The 17,514-nt window shown below is 37.6% G+C and overlaps 1 protein-coding gene across 21 annotated transcripts in view; it reads right to left on the bottom strand.

The window, feature by feature from the left end:
- Positions 1–17,514, bottom strand: part of SOX5 (SRY-box transcription factor 5) — a 952,888-nt gene that overhangs the window by 902,530 nt on the left and 32,844 nt on the right. For 6 of the 21 annotated variants that reach the window (XM_057701087.1, XM_057701099.1, XM_057701084.1 and 3 more), the window contains one exon: positions 927–1,045. The exons of 13 other annotated variants lie outside the window; for them this stretch is intronic. The gene's annotated coding sequence lies outside the window, so the exon portion shown is untranslated. Of the gene's footprint in view, positions 1–926; positions 1,046–7,017; positions 7,117–12,952; positions 13,029–17,514 lie in introns of those variants that run through there. 2 more of the 21 variants (XM_057701086.1, XM_057701088.1) reach the window with 2 other exon arrangements.

Below are 17,514 nucleotides of genomic sequence, written 5' to 3'. Positions count from 1 at the left end.
ATCTCCTGGATCCCTGAGTTAGTGTGCTATTTTTCTTACCCCATCTGCTTAGTTCCCATGGATAATTAAAGTCATATAACTTACATAAGAAAACAAAGAGCTAGTTATTACTCACTGGAAAGCTCAGAACTGGTAAAGAAAAAAAATACTGAAGTGTTAATTGAAGCAGTTTAATTACTTCGAGCAGCGAACACATACATTTTCTAAATGTGTATATCATATTTCGTGTGCCAATGAAAGAATGTAAAATTGGGGTTTGTTGGGATGGTACTCTTACAGTAAATACTTCTGACTCACACCATAAGTGGAAGTTATGAGAAATCAGGATATATTTTACTACGTGCACAAGGCTGACCTACTAATCAAATTTCAGGTCAGACAGATGTTTCCGAAATTCCATATAAGCTGAAATCTGTTTTATTCCAGTTCTGGACACAAAAACTAAGGGCCTTATTTTGAGTAATGGACACGTTTAAGAATCTGATTTCTTTCCACAAAGAAGAAAAGTACATTCACCTAAAAATTTACACTCAATTTCATGGAATCCGTAAGCCCCTCAAAGTCATCCATGACTCTAGTTTAAGAACCTCTATGCAAGACACATACAGACTACAAAAGCATACACTTTGGAAGGACAGCATTTACCAAGTTCATATGCACATCGTGGTTTTTATCACTTAATATGGACCACAATTCTTCATAGACACAATTTTATTAATAATTATTTTTCAGGACAATGTCCCAAATCTAGCCTTAATGATATTTTTTATACCACAACCATTTACAGTTTATCCATATAGAAAACTTATTCTACCTTCCATCTGGGCCCTGAAGCCCAGCCCACCCATGGAAACAGTTCTCCCTCTCGTGTGGGTCCTTCTGGATCCTCTCTAAGCAGGAAGAGGAGCAGCACCGAATGCACTCACCTCTCCTGCCCGCTGGCCACCCAGAGGGCATGTGCTCCAAGCTGTGGAGGCAGAAGACGTGGGTCTGGCGCTCCTCCAATCAGTGCAGCCTCCTGAGTTGTCCTCCTGGTATGAGCATCCTGCATTTTTGAGCATTTATGAGAATTTTGAGAGCAATTGGACTCCAGACTATTTTGTAACTAGATTTTGAAACTTGTAAATAGACCTTGTAAATAGACTTTGAAACTTTTCCTATGGTATAACAATAACAATGATATAATAATAATATGACAACACTTCTGTGTGACAAAAAAGTTAATGGTACCATAGCATATTTCTGTAATCTTTTCCTGTCACTGCATAATAGAATATAAAAATCTTTACATGCCAATAGTTACATTTTCAGTGTATTATTTTTAATGACTGTATACTATTCCATTGCTTGGGGTCCTATAATTTATGTAGACATGTCCCTTTTTTAAACATTTATATTGTTTTCAACTTGTAACTATTACAGATATATGAAGTAAGCACAGGTGGCTGACTAACAATTCAAAATTAAAAAGAAGAAAACAATTTTAAAAATCTGAAATAGACAAAAATGCTCCAAGATGCATACAAGTTTACAAAAACTGCCTCAGAGAAAAATGAGATGCAATAATGATTCTGAACAAATTATTGGGGTAGATTGTGTTCTACCAAATTGCTTTCAGTAGCATTGCTTTAGGCCATATCATCCCCAATGAAATGAATTTTCAGTTTAAAAACAATACTTTCAATATATTGTGAGGAAACTCATGGCAGAGGTAAGTATGGAATTTCATGGAAGAGAAAAGTAATAGTTAGTTTGGCTCTGCAGGGTTAACAATGCCTACCTACAGATGAAATCCCCTGAGCTGAGCCTTGAAGAATGATTAAGATTTAGCGAGGTAATCAAAATGAAAACTAGTGTTCTTGCTGTCCTCTCCTATACAAGTTTCACTTCAGGGTAACCAAATGCTCTTAGATGATGAAGCAAAATTCTTCTTTATAGAACAGTTCCAGCCAGTAAATGTGGAAGAAATTATGGAATTATGCAATTAACATTTTGCAATCCTTAATGAAATAATTGATTCAAGCAGTGATCATCGATGGATTAAACCATTAGTTGTGCAGTGATTGATGGTGACTATTATAAGGGAGGGGTGAGGCTGTCACCACTTGAACCCACTGATCGATCTTATCCTAAAAGACAGATAGACAGACGGATAATGGAAACAATGTAATCAAGCCTCTAGAGCTAATTTCTATTGATAGGAAGTACAGTGGATATAGAAACAAGTTAACTAACACCAGAAGACAAGAAAATAAATACAGGCTACGGAACATTCTATATGACCACTGACTTGGTTTCTGCAACAGGAAAAGAGCATTAATAAAAGAGGGGAGTGGGAAATGTATTCGTTAGAAGAGAATGAGGAACAACCAAATTTAATATGTAGTACTTATTAGGATCATGATTCAAACAATCTAGCTGTAAAAAGATTTTTTTGCAACAACTTAGAAATGTTCCTTATGCACAGGTTATTAAACGATCCGAAGGAATTACTGTCAATTTTGTTAGGTTTCATAATAACATTGTTGTTATGTATGAAAATGTCCACACTTTTGAAGATGCATATTGAAGTATGGGTGAAATTGTATGGTATCTTGGATTTGCTTTTAAATACATCTGCAAAAAAGCGGGGGTGGGGGGGGTGGATGGAAGGGGGAATAAATGAACCAGTGTCAAAATCTTCATGTTGAAGACAGGAATTTTTTGTATGTTACCATCCGCTGTGATTATTTGAAATTATTCATAACAATCTTTTTAAGTATAGCCAAGTAACACAGAACAGGAAACCACGTGTTGGGCGTGTTATGTACCTGGCAGAGAAAACAGCATAAGCAAGAACTCGGACTAGACAAACACCATGACATCATCAGAGAGCAGTAAACAGTTGGGTATGAAGGGCAGGCAGCACAGGTAGGGCCAGGTCCCAGACAACCTTGATGCCATGTGAGGGAGCATGGGCTTTACCCTGTAGACTGTGGGAAACCAAGCAAGGGTTTTAAGCAGAGAGTGACATGGTTCGATTGCCCTCTGGTCTAGACCATCACTCCAGCGCCCCTGTGCACAGTGGATTTCAGGAAGGCAATGGAAAGGGGAGCAAGGCTGGAGAAGTGAAGTCCAGTTAGGAACCTACTGCACAACTGAAGACAAGGAACGGCAAAGGAGTAGGAGAGAGTGGGAACAGGGCGGGGGCGGGGGAAGAAATGAGTCACTGGAAGGGAAAACATGTACAAGTATCAAGGTTGACTTTCAACTTTCTGTACGTATGCCTAAGTGGCTTTGACACCGAAATGTGGAATCCAGGAGAAAAGCATATTTAAAGAAAGGAATGATGAGAAAAGGAAACGATAAGGTCTATGGTAAGCACCTCAACTTTCTGCAAAACGGACAAGCTCATTACACGTGGGGAGCTCAGAGCATCACAGCCAGAGCTGGGCAGCAGCTGAAACCCCACGTATGGATAAGATCACTCACTCCATCTTCCAGAGGTCAGGCCTGTCATTATGCAGTATCTAGCACAGTGTTTAGCTTGCTGTGGGACTCCTAACAGGTACGAAGTCAACGGTGAATGAGACTGTCCATGCAGAGTGCACGGCAGAGGGGGCTAAGCGCAGAACTCTGGCGGCCCGATGATAAGGAGTGAAAGCATAAGGAGGTCCCCGCAGGAAATAAACAATAAAGCTCAGACTAGGAGGAGGACAGAGACCACAGAGCCACAGAAACTGAAAGAACAGAGATGTCAGGAAAGGATGAGACGTCAACACTGTCAAAGACAAGGAATGAGGAAAATGAGGTTTGGAAAATGGCCATTCACTGGGCAAAATGGAGGCAGCTGATGTTCCCAGCCTTCCGGAATCTCTGAGGCAAATGACCTACTTTGCTCACCCTAAAAATAAAGATAAGTAGCAGCATGATGGCCAGTCAGTAGACAATGTCACTGTTTGTGTGGCCATGGCCATGTCATTTAACCTTTCTTATTCTTTTCTTATTTTTTAAATGAAGCCTATGAACTACATTATCTCTAAGGTTACATTCAATTCTAAAATTCTACAAAGCAAATCCTTTGGTTTAAAGTGTTCCAAAGATAGTAAGAGCCAAGTACCTATTGGTATCCATTACATTTTAATGCTGGACTTCCGCTCTGTTCCCTCTCTGCTTCATCCTCATTTTCTCTCCCACCGTTTTTTGTTTTCGTTTTTTCCCTATAAGTGGCCTTTAAATTGCTTCAGGGTAAAAGTGATGGACCTTACATGATCATAAAAATGACCATGACATTTATGGCAAAAAATAAAAGATGACCAATGAAGAGACATGTCCGGCCCAGACTTTGTCAGCAATTCACAAACATAAGAAATACTAAGAGATAAGTTCCTAAAATATTCTTTGGGGATAAAGAGTAATTAACAGTGACAGCCAAAATGCCCTCAACCCAGTAAGTAATCATGAAAATACACAGCACTGAACCTCCTACCCTATGAGAAGTTAGAGAGATGCCCTGACGTGGGATGCGCTGGCCTCTAGTCAGCAAGCTATAAAAAGGCCCTCACTTTTCTCTGATCCGTGCTTACGTATGGTTGTCATGCTCTTGGCCCAGCAAATAACTAGAAAATTAGTTCATGTTACTCCAGCAAATCCGTTAACTTGGGTCTTATCTACACTAAATATTTAAATCATGTCAGACAGATTGTACTTTACCATTGGAACCAGAAATCCATTTATAGTCATAAAAGCCAGGCAATGACTCTGACATTCCCAATCTTGCTTTTATTGATAAACGCTGAGACTATCGACCACAAAATTTAGTTAAAAAATGATCTGATTTCTTTTTACTGTATCTGTATTAATGGCTTCACAAACCATTTTAAGAACGAATAAGAAGACACTTGTCATCTGAATAAGAAATTTTATGTTTACAACATCAGAGAAATTATTCAAATAGACTGGAATCACTTTTCTCAAATTAATCTCACAATCAGGTAGTTACAGAAACAGGTGTATTTTCATGTTCAAAACAGACATTTGTTCATCTTGCTATCTACAATCAACACACAGGTGAGCACAGTGTGTTTTGGAAGCAATTATAGAACACAAAATAAAGACACAAAAAAACAGGATATTTCACACAAAGATGATGGAGTGAATAAACACATAACCACTGACCAAAATAGATGCTATGCGAACGGCAGAGGTTTTTAACTGAGGTCTGGTTCTCTATAACTCAATCAACTGGTTCCAATTTTCAAATGTTTAATGATCTTAAAAGAGTTATGCCCCTCCCCCCCATAATGTTGACGAAAACAAATCAAATTAAACACCTAAAGAAGGGGTCATTATACAGGCAGGAAGAGACCAACTAGGCAGGAAGTAAAGACCAGGTAGATAAGCAAATGAGATGCAGATCACTGGCCCCAGAAGTTGGAGAGTTAAAAGTTATCAGAAACACATGTTCAAGTCTTTTAACACTACAATTGCCTGAGCCACAGCCCTGGAGAGCCTCTAGTGCCCGCTAGTGCCTGGATTGTAAAGCTCCACAGGTGACTCTGATGATGATCCCGGGCTGAAAGCAAAGAGTCTGAGGCACAAGGCACACGATCTGAACAGAGGGAACATGTGCCAGGTACGAGCCTGACTCTGAGGTGAGGACCTGGCCCCAGCAAGAATTTCTTATGCCATGAAAGTCATGACTCTCCATCAGGAGCTGGTCCCAGGTTCTGAGTGCTCATCGTGAGCAGCAAGTACGGATTCCCAGCTGGAAGGGGCAATGAAGGCGAGAAAAGCCAAGTACAATCTTTAGAGCACCTTCCACTTATTTTCACAATGACACAGATCTTAGGTAGTTATAACAAACTGCTTCATATGTGAGTGCCTTATCCTGCCTACACTCCCAAAGAAGGCAAATTCCGCAGCATCAGGGAATGTGACTTGTACTTTATCAGCATAGACAGTATACAGGAGACAGGCAATAAATTACTGTAACTACTACTTTGCTACAAGGAAATCTCTAAACCACTCCCTCTACCTTTACTCTCTGTCTTCCTCCCTGAAGTCACATAAACCAGAAAAATTACTTCTCTTTTGATTTTTACTTTCAAATATCCTAATTTATTTTTTAATTTAACCTTTAAATTCATATGATTTTCGTGTTCTAAATTTAATGCGGTACACCTTCCCCATTCAAATAGGTTCACCTAGCCTATTCAAATATCTTTCCCCACAACACCCAAGGTTCCATGATTATGTTAAACCTCTATGTCAATTTACATAGCATGAACACAGGAATTACTGACCAGGAACTGTCCAAAAAACATTCAGTCACATCAAATTGCATCAGTTTGATTATTTCTAAAGATACGTATTCTTAAAACATTTATGACTTCATTATTCAAAATCTTAATGGAATTAATTCAACAAACATTTATTGAGAATACCTTATTTTTATCATAAATTTTAGTGAGTCAGATACTCATTTAGGAATTTGCTCAATAAAAAGTCCATTGAAATTATCATTGTAATGCATTTTAACTGATAAGCCATTATGGTGATTAAACCCAATACTGAATCAATTACTGTTTAAAACAATGAAGTACCACTAGTTAAAGCTATATTTCAATCACAAGGGAGAATAAACAAAAGAATCGTAATAAAGAAGATTTTTAATTCTTAAAGACTCTGCAGCAAAGTGATCAAGTATGCTGACCTGCCTCTCTGCCAGAAGTTCAGAAGCCTGAATTAACTCTAGGTCAAGTGATATTCTGTTCAGATGTCTCAGATTTGCTCAGCTTAAAAGCTGTCCTAAAACATAGATACTTGATCTACCTACTACTGGAATAGTAATCTACATAATACAGGGAAGTTGCTAAGACTATTATAAGCTCTAAATCCTTTTTGATATTAACCATAGAATCCTATCCCCAGCCCTTCCGTTTTTATCAGAAGTTTGACAACTGACTCATTTTATTTCCAGAGATCAAAGTTTAATAAAACTGAAAAATACTTACGACTTAACTAGAACACTTTTACCTTAATAAAGACAATGTAGATATATGCTTCCTTTTCTTCTTTTGTATCTTGAGACATTGCATACCTTCAGCTTAGTTTAGAAGAAGAGATGAGAGTGTGGTATAATAGAAAGAGATGTAAATTCACTGAAATTCCTCAGAGCTGGGTTCTCAACCTTGTTCCTAACTAAACAGAATTGCCCTGGACAAGTCAGTCAGTAGCTCTAGAACTCAATTTCTGCATCTGTAAAATAAGGAACTTGATATTAGGTTATCTTTCAGGTCTTTCCCAAATCTAGAATCCTAGTGTACATGCAGAGTTATCCCTAAATTCAAGTCGAATCTGTTCAACCAAGGACACTAATCCGCCCAGAGTCTTTTGTGTTAACTTGATAGAAAAAAATATCAGGTAGGCCCAATGAGGTTAATTTGAGCAATACTAGAAGTGGTTTTTAGGTACTTAGGGGTCCGACACGGTTAGTTCTTATAGATGAAACCTCCATATTAAATTCAATACAAAAGGCAAGGATTGTTGGTTTCCCAAATGAAACCTCTTGTTTGCAACCTGGCAAGCATATCTCTAATCAAAGGAGAAGCAGAACACTAGGGAACAATTAAAGGCATCTCCAATATATGTCTATGCTTTACCTCCCCAACAAACCAGAGATCAAACTCAGACCGCTGTGTTTCCTTACATACTTCTGTATTTATCTGAAAACAGCCCAGGACTGTTTAAGGGAGAAATGCTATAGCCACTTCCCATTCTGACTTTAATTTCTAGTCTTCAGGATTGCCAACAGATTGATCTTTTTTTTTAAAAAAATGCCCCCACCATGCATATTATTTCCCCTGGAGCAAATCCCTCATCTTCTCAAACTGTCATAAAGAGTTTGGGAAATTATAGAATTATGCAATTCAAAAGAGAAGAAAGCTTAGAGATTTCCTAATGCAATTCTTGTCCTGACATATATGGCCTCCCTCTTTCTCTATAACAAGACTTTCACTGCCTTACATGGTAGTCCTCTTCACTGTTGGACAACTCTGAGTTTTTGGAGGTTTTCCATTTGATAATACTGAAATGATCTTCATTTATCTCTTGCAGTTCCTTGAGAGCAACACAACGCCACTATACTGTCTCTTCCATATGCCAGGTATTCAAATATTTGAAAACAGTTGTGATGTCCTAGATAGGCCTCTGGACCTACTGAAGTTTATCAATAAGGCCTTGTGACAATTAGCCAATTATTTCTTTTTTAATAGTGCAATCAAACCACTGGCTTATTAACCATTTATACTTCATATTCTTTTCTTCTCTAAGGAACCATTCTCAAGAGAGTATACTATTTTAGCCTTATATACTAATCTTACATTTATCTAAATATTGAATCCTGATTATCTGATTCAACATACAAGCTAACCCCTCTCAGATACTTGTCATCTAAAGATCTAAGTACACTTTTACTGAAGCTGTCAATAAATATTCAAAGACAAAGGCAAGGTCACAGTCCACATTCCATTAACACTCATCCATTAATCAACTACCTACGAGTTCAGTTGTTCTATCTGCCCAAAACCTATCTATCTCAAGCTACTATTTACCCAACATTTTTTCTCAAAATTATATGAGCTAGTTCCTTCGTAAGCTCAAATATACATTTGTCTGGGACTAGAACCTTGAACTCATGTCAAGAAGTTCTTACTCTATTCTTTATCCCAGCCTGGGCTTGAATTTCCACTGAAGTATGCTGGATCTCCACTTCCCACTTTGGAAACAAAACAGGTGTTGAAGAATTCTTCCTTTGTTAAGTCAATTATCAATTTCATAGCCCAATGTTATAGCAGATTTCTGAGAGCAAAGACCTCATTATATCTTAGTAACCACAGTGCAAACAAGATAATCTGGCATAATAACTCTTCCCAATAAATATTTATGAAATGAACGAATGACCATGCTCATTAACTCTCCCAAATTTCCCACCCTAGCTTTGTACCCCTTCTTCTATCTTTGATACCCCTTTAAATTCTGAGGTTATCAAAGAGCTCCTGATACAGTTACACTTTTATTTAACTCCTTTTCTTTCTCAGCAGGACTATTCTCAATTATACAGTCAGAATTACAATTTTAGAGCATCTCATCCTTCTTGAGCTATATTTCTTCTTTATAATCTTTGCACATGGAATTATAAATCAGGCAACATTCACGCTTAATTGGTATTTTCAGTATAATTTTTTTGTTTCTTCCTCCATTCTTTATGTTTCAGCTTCAAAACATTAGGCTCCTAACACTCGAAAAGATAAAAATAATAATATAAATTTGTTCTTTTGTATCTCTAAAGCTTTTATATTTCAGTTCTAATGCTTTAACTCCTTAAATTAATGTGTAGAATGATTTAAAATCTTAATGCTTACTAAACAATACACAAAAGAATAAAAAATTATTCTAAAGAACTTAAATACTGAACCTAAAATAGACATTAGCTTTCAAAAGCAGGGATGTTATAAGTGATCCTTTAAAATCACACTTAGTAATTTAAACTATAAGGATGCCTTGTTTATGAAGCAAGTGTCTGCAAACCTCAGCCATCTGCAACAGTTGTGATACCCAGTTCTACCCTTCCATTGACTTCTGCCTTTTGACCAACATCTTGAGCAGCAAATTAATAAATTCTAAATAGCTTTGAAAAACAGAAATGTCCGAGAAGACCTAAATCATTCGTAACTCAATGTGACCATGCAGATCATGAGAAGAGGGCCGTCCCTTGTTTGGTGTGAGTTAATGGTCAAGTCAACGGGCACTAAGCCCAGAAGCATGGAAAACCCAGTAAAGAAAGGCAGAGAGAAGAGAAGACAGGGGAGGTGGGAGAGGGAGCATGTAGCAAAAGACAGAAGCAGAGGAAGTTAAACGTAATAATTGTAAGTAGACAGTACAAAAAAAGTGTCATACACCCTCTGAAGTCCTTGAGGCTCTCAAGAGACGACAGTTTGAGAGAATAATTCAGGTCCCTGATGACGACCCTAGACCACCAATGAATGTTCAACGGTGACCAAACATGTTATCTAATAACAACGGAAACACATTTCTGTCAAAGAAAACATTTCTATGTCTTTTACCACCCCCCGCCACCCCCAGATTTTGAAATCAGCAACAGGTAGGTAAGCTTATATTTGTACCACAACCCTCTGAGCAAAACTCTAAAAAGCTGACTTTTATCAGAGTTCAAAAATTAATAACAAAATCTTATAGTAACTGTACCTCTACAAAAGTTTGGAAGTATTACACGCATATACAAACCACCGCTATTTTCAAGCAGAAAACACTCCCATTTCACCACAGTGAACAGAAAATTAGTCTCAACGTACAGAAAAAAAGTACAATTTAGGATTCTGAATCCCTCACAAAATCAGTTTCTCACCACCTCCAGTGTTTATGTTATATATGATACATTGATCACACATTGTATTGACCAGATTTTGAACAAACCAGAATTCAAGTCAGCTTGGAAAAATTTCAGGTAAAAGCTCATATTCTCCCATAGTTATTCAATCATGAAATGTTGAAAAGAAGAAGAGATAAGACACTAAAAGGTACTTTTTCTTTCCTCCACAGAATCACTTATACTTCAGACAAATATATTTAGAATATTGGCAGCTCAAATTGGCATGATTGACACAAGCAGATAACACCCGAAACAAACCCCAGGCTAGGGAAAATCGTTATCATAAGCAGTTTTGTGATCCACTTTCTTCCCTCTGTGAAGCAGGTAGGAGAACGCTCCAAGATATCGCACACAGTCATTTACATACAGTATCATTTTATGGAATTTTCCAAGGTGTTAATTAAAAGTTTTAATGAATGTTAATCATCTGTCAATTTCATTGGCAATCTCTGTTCGACCATATGCTTCTCTTTTACACCTGTAAGTTATTTTCTAAAACCATCACTTTAAATTGTTTTACTGCCTTAACATGATATTTGTATTAGTATTTAGGAAACAAAACTTCTGCAGGATATACAGCAATCTTCTATGGGGTTTTTTTTGTGTGTTTTCTAACTTCTTTAAATAAGGTATGCATATGTAGGACTCGTGTGATCATTACACATCTAAGAATCTAAAAATCTTCTTTGGAAAAAAATCTTCATGCTTTCTTTTTAAAAATCTTTACGCAGTCAGAATTGGGATATAGTTTGAAGGTAGAGAAGACAGGCTTCCTGAGAGGCCAGAAAGAGTCATGTGAGGATGACCTCGAGGATTTGGCCTGAGCCACTGCAAGAGTGGAGCTGCCATAACTGAGATTGGAAAGACTGTAGAGGAAGCAGGGGCCGGGCGGAGGGGATCAGTAGGTCATATTCATACCTATTATATTTAAATTCCCTATTAGACATTGGAAGAGATGTCAAGTAGGCAGTTGTATACATGAGTTTAAAGTTCAGGAGAGAGCTCTGGGTTCTAGGCATGTATTTCAAAGTCATCAGTACACGTATGGCATTTAGAGCCATTAGGCTGGATAAAGACTAGCAAAGACTTTTGTTTCGATACAAAAGAGAAGGGGTCCAAGAACTAAGCCCTAGGGCACACCAATGTTTAGCGATTACAGCAATGAAGAGAGACCAAATAAAGAACAGAAAAACAGCAGCCAGTAGGTAGAAGGAAAATCAAGGAAACGGAAGCCAAGTCAAAAACATGTTATGAGGCAACAAGAGTAAACAACAGTCTCCAATGTTGCAGACGGGAAAAGAAAGATGAAGACTGACAATTATTCACTGGCATAGCAACATGGAGACCACCATTGACTCGTTTTGGTGGCATGATGAAGACAGATGCCTCTCTGGAGTGGTTTCAAGGAAAAAGGAGAGGGAAGGAGGAAAAAAATTACACAACTTTTTCAAAGAATTTGTCTTTAAACAGATGGGGACAAATGTGCAGTAGCTGGAGAGGAGTGGCATCAAAAGAATGTTTGTCCTGTTAAAATGGAAGAAATAACATTTTAAGATAAAAATGTTGACGGTAGGTTGATGGGAAAGATCTAGTAGAGGGAAAAGCTGATAAGGCCGGAGAGAAAGGAGCATGGGTGGAAGAACATCTGAGCAGGCCAGAGGGAACAGACTGTAGGAGCTTGTGCATCAACGGAGGAGTCAGCCTTTACTAGGACCACCTAGTTTATATGCAGGAACAAGAAGGCAGAGCACATGCAGGTGCACTGCTAGGTGACAGAAGTTTCAAGAAGTCCTCTTCAAGTTCCTTTAATTTCTAGAAGAAATAGGAAGCAAGATCATGAGCTGAGAATGCAGATGGAAGAAGAGGCATGACAACTGTGAGAAGAGAGAAGAGCAGGCTCTTCCCCCCAGAACAAGCTAGGCTCTCCCCTGTCACTGGGCCCTGGTATATGCTAGTCCTTTTCCTGAGAAATCTGTTCTGAGTCATCACACAGACTCTTCCTTCTCATCATTCAGATCTCAACTCTACCACCATCTTCCTGGACCACTCCAACCAAAACAGATTCTGGGAACTACTTTCTATCATATTATGCTATTTATTCTTCTTCATATGAAATCATCACATTTCTAATGTATAGTTTACTTTCTACCATGCACACCAGATTTTAAGCTCCTCAATGGCAAGAGCTGTCCATTTGGTTCACGGTTTTATCCCCAATGCCAAAAAGACAGCATGGCCCATGGTAGGTATTCAATTATCGGTACCACAGATGACATTTTGGAGATCTTAACCTCCCCAGAGAAATGCCGTCTACATGGGACATCTTCTTAGAGTAGGTTTCTCAAAACCAGATAAATATAGGATCTGAGGAGCGAGGTGAAATAGTAAACCTAGTTGTGTTCTTGTTGTTAGCACATGAAGAACAAGTTAGAGCTTGCTCCATCCATGTCCTTGCTGAGCCTATCTGTAAGAACACTAAAACCAGTGATAACCTAGGTTTGGGACATGACTTGAACTAACCTCTAGCTGTGACACTGAGACAGCAATTCAGTTTTTGAAGTCTACCGCAAAACTCGATGGGCAGTGAGGACTCCAGTTCTATATCCCTTTTCATTTTCTCGCCTGTAGATTATTTTCACCTCTTCAAATGCTCCTAAACAGAAGCTACAGAAAATAAAGGGAATTTGCTGACATTCTGCAAGATGCTCAAGGCACATCACCCAGCACCGTATTCAATCACAGAGGGGCAACCGCACCTGGGAGAGGCTGGGGGCACCCAGACAGGCGCACTTAACCCACTAGTTTCTCAGGGCCGCTCAATGACTGACTGATTTCTTAAGAAAAGAACTTCTTTTTTTTCTTGAGAGAGAATGAGTCATTGCAAGTTGCAATGAGCATAAATGTCAATTATTTTAAAAATGGTGAATTAAATTTACATGATTTTTAAAAGTTGCCTTTGGAGCCGCTTACTTATTTGACTTAAATGGATGACATTAGTGAAACGCTCATTTACAAAAAGCTGTCTTCATCACACTCCCGTAAATGCACATTTAATAATTTTTATTATTATTTTATTTCATTTGGGGGCAAAACATAGGGAAAGGATAACCTCCTGATGGCTCATTATACAGCATTTTCATGAGAAAGAAGCCAACAAACTGGAGGGGACACTGTGTTAATGTGAGCCGTGACCAACACGCTCTCTCCGTAGCCATTTCGCAGGATCTCATTTACACACAGTGGCAGAGTCAGCTCTGCTGGTTCTGAACTAACTGTATGTCCCCTTTTATGGAAAATATCAACAAGGATTTTTTTTTCATGGCTGGAGGTCTTTTCCTCATCTAAATATTAAAGTCTGACAAGTGTTTCCAACTTACTGGAACATAATCATGCTTGCTACTTGTTAATTAGGAGCAGGGTGATAACTATTAAAAGTTGAAAGAGTTTCCTGGTGGCTACAACAAGTTTCAACATGATCCCAAGCTTTGTCAATAACCACAAGGGGAAAAAGAAAGCAAAAGGAAAATGCCTCTCTAGAGTCTTTCATTTCCGAGAGGAGAGAAGGGTGAATGCTACTGATATTATGTTTTACCAACAAAAAAAAAAAAAAAAAAAGCCAAATGATAGACCCAGCCATGTGCAGAGTAGAGAATTCAGCCCAGCAAGGGAGCCAGGAGACCTGGGTTCTATTATCTATTCTCCTATTTATCTATGTGACTTTAAAAGTCTCGTCTAGCATGCCTGGACCTTAAAGTCCTTCAGTGGGTTTGGAGGAAGGATTATAGGCTATGAAACGTGTCCCAGTTCTAAAATTTTATTCCCACCAACCAATTTAAATTCTTGAAGAAAATTTCTACAAAGCACTTCTGAAAGTCTGGGCATATTATAGTTTGTCTCTTTCAGTAGGCAAATACTCAGTATTTTGATAGCTGGTATTGGCGTGCCACTTTACAATTTTAGAATATTTGAGCTTTATATATATTATCTCATTTCGTTGTCTGAGCGGTCTTGCAAAATATATTATCACTGTTTTCTTGACAAGCTAGAAAGAAAGAGAAGGAAGGAGACAAGAGGTGAAGTGACTTGCTTAAGGTTAGAATGGAGGTGCTACAACCAACACCCAGAAGTATCTGTCCCTATCGCTTCACTTGGAATTAAAACTAACCAGTACAAGCCCACATCCAGAGACCAGTTACTACACAGAAAATAGAAACAAGCAATGACTATGGAGAGAATTTTTTTTAATCCTCTGAGTAAAGAAAGATTACAAATGGTTCCCATGAACTCAGATAATATATCACATTACTTTACCATGTTGGGTTTTTCCCCCACCATTTAATTCACTGTTCTTCAGAAAAGTCAGTCTTAAATAAATTTGTCTGCAGTGGCAAATTTCCTAAAATAAATATTAAACATGACTTCTGGAATCTTTGTAGTATGTTATCAAAATAATGAGATATAAATACTCAATTTATATACCACATACCTATTAGCGAAAAGAAAATACACACATCGACCCCAGGCCTGAACTAAAATTTATATTTACATTACTCAAGAAAAAGAAAAAGAAAACAAGAAGTAGAATCTTAGGAGAGTTCAAGTATAAAGGTTACTGTCAACACTCAGTGGTACCATCAGAAATCTTACTCCAAACTGCAGAAGAACCAAAATGAACACAACACAAGGGCAGACCCTGTATTTTTTTTTCCACAGGGGTTATAACTTGCAGGCCTAGTGCAATTCCAGTTGAAAAGTGATAAAGCTTGAACTTCATCAAAAGGCATATGACATATTTTTAAAAGACCATAAAACCATCAACAAAAATAACTGGAAATCTAGCTGCAGTACTTGCTGCTCTGCATTTCACAAAATCAAGGAATAAATAACATCAATTTGAAATTTGCAATTTACAAAATCCAAAAAAGTTCCTATAACAGTAGTTATAGTTCATAATTTCATAAAGTTCATAATTCTTGTAAAAACCCTGTAAGTTAAACCCAATTTTACAGGTGAGGAAACAAATTCAGAGAAATTAAGTGGCCTAAGCACAGAAAACCCAGATGATGGCTTTAGATCCTCACTCTGGCACACTCCTTCTGAAGCAGCAATACAAAAGCAGGCAGGTGTATTATGGAATTAATGGGCAAATATATTTAAGCCATTAAGAACTAGGAGAAGTCTTATAAAAATAATATATAGAACTTTCCTAGAAAGACAATTTTTATTGCCCTTCTCCACTCATAACCAATATGCAATAAGAACTAACTTAGGAATGTAACACACACACACACACACACACACACACACACACAGAGAGAGAGAGAGAAAGAAGGGGAAAAGGAACGACATAAGGAGAAAGGGAGAAATAGAGTGAGGATGCATTTCCTAAGTTAGCTAAATGAATATATTTTCTTCTCTGGACTAGAGATGGTGATGGCAATATGCAATTGTACAGAGTAGGTTAATGAATGAGGTCTTAGGGAATTCCCTGTTGGTCCAGTGGTTAGAACTCAGTGCTTTCACTGCTGAGGGCGCGGATTCAACCCCTGGTGGGGGAACTAAGATACCGCAAGCCATGCAGTGCGGCCATAAATAAATAAATAAATAACAAAAGTGAAGAACAAAAAAAAAAAAGAAGGAGTGAGTTCTTAAACCAAAAAAGATCTGTAATTGAAATTTAAACAAAAATATTAAGATAAAGGAAACTGTTAAAATCTAGTAAAACTACTGCGATTTCACAGTACTTTAAAGAGTGATCTATGGTAAATTCACAGATTACGGAGGTAACAAAAAATATTTACAAAGCCAATTCCAATTTAATTCAAATTTGAAAGAAAAAAATGATACCTAATGCAAACTAATCCAAACCTTACTTTTAGTACACACATGAATCTGAATATTCCCCTTTCGTCACCTCACTAGGAAAACTGTTCCTTCTCTTAACCCTCCTCAAAACCATGGCAATTCCCTAACTAATCTGAGTTTACCAATAATCTACAGAAGATAAAACAGAACTCAAAGACTTCCTCTTAATCCGACATTCTTTGTTAAACCTGGTCTTGCTTATAACAATGCTTCCAACATGATTCCTGGTAGCAGCGTGTTCCAAGGTGCATCAAAATTAGGGGTTCATACATGGTGATATCTGAGATCCACCCCAAAATGAAAATCACATCAACTGTGAATACTCACTCTGTTACTAAATAAATCTCCAAAATTATGGTCTTTTTACATGTATTACTATGGAAGTTAGTCATGAAATTCTATGTGTCTATATAAATTGGAAGTGTTTCTTACTGTTTATCTATGGAAGTGATCTGTTTGCAAGCAACTGCACCAGCCTACAAGCGGCAGAACTGGTCTTGAAGAGCCAAGAAGCAAATGAAGAAACTCCCTGAAATAAATTTTATTATTATGACACTTAAAGCAGCCTCTGACCAAAATTAGGCAGAAGCAAATAAATCTACATTTAAAATACTTAAATCTGGAAATACTAAATTACTAGATGAAAAATTAACCTGAAAAACCAAAAACACATACAAATTATTTTTCCATTTGGACAACTTATCTTAGCTCAGAATTAATGGCTTTGAAAGACTCTGTGCATTTTTCATAAATTGGGAAGAACAGGCATACCAATCTAAAAATGAACACAGTTTTGCATGTCAGTTATAACAGACGAACACAAAAAGACATGAAATCTATTGTGACTATGTAAGGTATAACTACAAAGTAATGTAACATATTTCAAATCTATTTTAAACCATATTTTAAACTTTTGCAGACAAATAAGTGTGGGTAGTCAAAGAACTGAGCTTAAGAAACCATACACTCATGTCCCTGTTGCTACTATTGCTTAAAAGACTTTGGAGGCCCTGTTTTGTAATGCTCCAATTTATGACTGACCCAAGAAAACAGACCGGTTACTTCAGTTCCACAATCTGTGCTGCCCTCCACTTCCACTCCCCTTTTGACTTCCTACCTGTTTTATTCACTAGACGTGGCTCAAACATATCTTTGACTATTTTGAAATATAAAGACTTTCTTCAAAGTTGGAAAATTTGCACACTGCGGTTATCAAA

Source organism: Hippopotamus amphibius, chromosome 12, assembly GCF_030028045.1.
Source record: "Hippopotamus amphibius kiboko isolate mHipAmp2 chromosome 12, mHipAmp2.hap2, whole genome shotgun sequence".
NCBI lineage: Eukaryota > Metazoa > Chordata > Mammalia > Artiodactyla > Hippopotamidae > Hippopotamus > Hippopotamus amphibius.
This window is presented reverse-complemented; position numbering and strand designations above follow the sequence as displayed.